Source organism: Dermacentor silvarum, chromosome 10 (assembly GCF_013339745.2).
Source record: "Dermacentor silvarum isolate Dsil-2018 chromosome 10, BIME_Dsil_1.4, whole genome shotgun sequence".
NCBI classification, from domain to species: domain Eukaryota; kingdom Metazoa; phylum Arthropoda; class Arachnida; order Ixodida; family Ixodidae; genus Dermacentor; species Dermacentor silvarum.
This window is the reverse complement of record NC_051163.1, coordinates 89,832,934-89,835,935: the sequence shown is the minus strand read 5'-3', so window position 1 is coordinate 89,835,935 and position 3,002 is coordinate 89,832,934.

Here is a 3,002-nt window from a genome sequence, read left to right as displayed (position 1 = left end):
CGTGTCGTCTGAAACACGTGGTCAACGTTTTGTTTAAAATAAACTTCTGTTTGGAATTTCCACGTTTAATATTGTCGGATGAATGCAGCGTTTCAACAAAGGTGGCTTGCAATGCATACTGCGTATGCTGGGTATACTGCAGTAATCGTTTTGATGTACCATGTGTCCTGCATACCTTGCGACCATTTTTTTAAATATGCAAGAGCCACGCACTTAGACAGAACCAAGGTAACGTTGTTTGTCGTTGCTTGAAGGAAGTCAACTATTTCCTTTATTTAGCCTAAATGCATAATTAGTTATTATTTATTAATTGCTCAAATAATATATTGGGAACAAAGGTGTCAATGGATAATTGTCGTAGTTTCACACTAAAGGCGAAGCATCAATTACGATAGCAAATTAGTAGAGAGCTATACGGAGTAAGGATAATAGTTTTGTCAGCTGTATAAACTTGGACATGCAGCAGCACGAGCAACGCGCAGAACTGTTGTCGACGCCGTCGGCGTTTTGCCCGCGTTCGCACCAAACGCGTGCGGCGTTGACGACTGTTGCCGGTGCCTCTGGGGGCAGCTCGGAGGTTTTCAACGAGATCAGAACGGGACACTCGTCGAGAGAAAAAGATATTGTGGTTGTGAAGAGGAAGATGCGCTATTTTCTGCAGCCCTTTAGGGAGCACGACTCAGTGCCTTGGGGAAGGGGCGGGAGATGTAAAGAAGAAAAGAGAAAGAAAAAGAAGGTGGAGGTCGATCGATTACACAGCCCTTGACCATCGGGGGTAGCCAGGCGGCACACTCACAATTTGCACCGACAGCCTCGTGTCCTCCAGGAATGTGAGAAGGTGTCTGAAGGCGTAGCCGGGGTGCCAACCGGGAAAGAGCAGATGCGATGCTGAGTCCGTAAGGAGTCCTAGGCGTCGGAATGACGTGTATAGAGAAGCCCTTTCTTTGGAGAAGGCGGGGCAGAAACAAAGTGGATGTTCGATTGTTTCCTCCTCTCCACACGCTGAGCAGGCCGGGGTTAGAGAAAATAGGTGGGAGAAAGAAAGGGCTGCAGAAAATAGCGCCTCTGCCTCTTCACAACCACAATCTTTCTCTCTCTCTACATACCACAAAAATGGCCGAGCGAGCCAAAGAAAGCTATTCGCTTGAAAATTGTTAAGCATCGCGAAATATTCCTGATCCAGCTTTTTGTTGCTTAATACGTCCTACATAAAGTTTTTCCAAGCCTAAAGAAAATCCCCGAGATACAAAGAACGATTTTCTGCAACAATGGCATTCAGGTGAATGCGAGAAACAACAAAATGAACACACGTAGTTTAGCTTATAAAATTGTCTCGCCGATGTAGCACTTGTCAGGCAGTCAGCAGCAGTCCGCTTGCTTAGGAAGGTCCGCATTTTTGTAATGTTTGTTTCAAAATCTGCCTATACTACCCGGTTACGACGGGTGAGCCTTTTGCCTAGGCGTCGTGTGGTGCTCGCTGTTAAAGAAATGGAAAGGAATTGATCAGCTGCACGGTAGGATGCGGAACGCACATCCGACTTCGTTAACAGTTTGACAGTCAATGCTGTTTTGCGTGCATTGTTCATCATACCTAAGTAGTGCTTCAATTCTGCCTGCGCTTCAATTCAATGTCTGCAATTCAGACAAATACTGTCATCTTCCCGCTGTGCGATTAGCATAAAACGAAGAGAGTTTCCCATTCACTGTCACTCGCTTTCGAAGCACATTCACCGTGTTTGCACTGGGCGACTTCCTTTACTCATTCCTAAAATTACGGTATATAAACTCACTACATATGTATACAGAATGTAATTACCGATGACACCGCATTTAGGCCTTTAGGCTAAATAAACGAACTAGTTGGCTTCGTTCACGCAACGGCAAACTACGTTACCTTGGTTCAGTCCAGCTTCGTGGCTCTTGCATATTTTTAAATTTTTTGACAACGTATGCCGGACACATGGTATACAAAAAGGATGAATACACGATACCTAGCATACGCAGTATACAGTATGCATTGCAATCCACTTAACTTGAAACGCTGCATTCATCCCACAATATTAATATTCATACAACGTTACCTTGGTTTTGTCCAGCTGCGTGGCTCTTGCATATTTTAAAATTCTTTCGCAAGGTATGCAGGACAAAGGTATATCAAAATGATGAATCCACGATACCTAGCACACACAGTTTACAGCAAGCATTGCAATCCACTTTAGTTGAAACGCTGCATACATACCACAATATAATACAATATTAATACGAAATTAATACAACACTACCTTGGTTCTTTCCAGCCGTGTGGCTCTTGCATATTTGAAAAATTTGTCCCAAGGTATGCAAGACACATGGTATATCAAAAGGGTGAATGCACGATACCTAGCATACGCAGTTTATAGCATGCATTGCAATCCACCTTAGTTGAAATGCTGCATTCATCCCACAATATAATACAATATTAACACAAAATTAATACAACGTTACATCGGTTCTGTCCAGCCGCGTGGCTCTTGCACACTTTAAAATTTTGTCCCAAGGCATGCAGGAGACATGGTATATCAAAAGGATGAGTCCACGATACCTAGCATACGCAGTTTACAGCATGCATTGCAATCCACTTAGGTTGAAATGCGGCATTGATCCCATAATATTAATAGAATATTAATAGAATACATAAGTAGTGGTTCAATTGGCACTTTCATCTGCAATTCAGACAAATACTGTCCTCTTCCCGCTCTGCGATTAGCACAAAACAAAGCGAGTTTCCCATCTACCGCTGCTCGCTTGCGAATCACATTCACCAATAATCGTACACGAACTCTCTCTCGATGCCACATAAGAGCGAACTACCGCTAAAGCACGTCGTCATTATCTGCTTAGTTGCGTGGTGGGCCCAGAAGGTGCTTCTAGCTTCGCCACATAGGCACGAAGGCCCTGGAAAACTTTAGGAACAGCTTCATCTCCCGGTCTCCAAATATCGCATAACAGTGATACAACTCTGT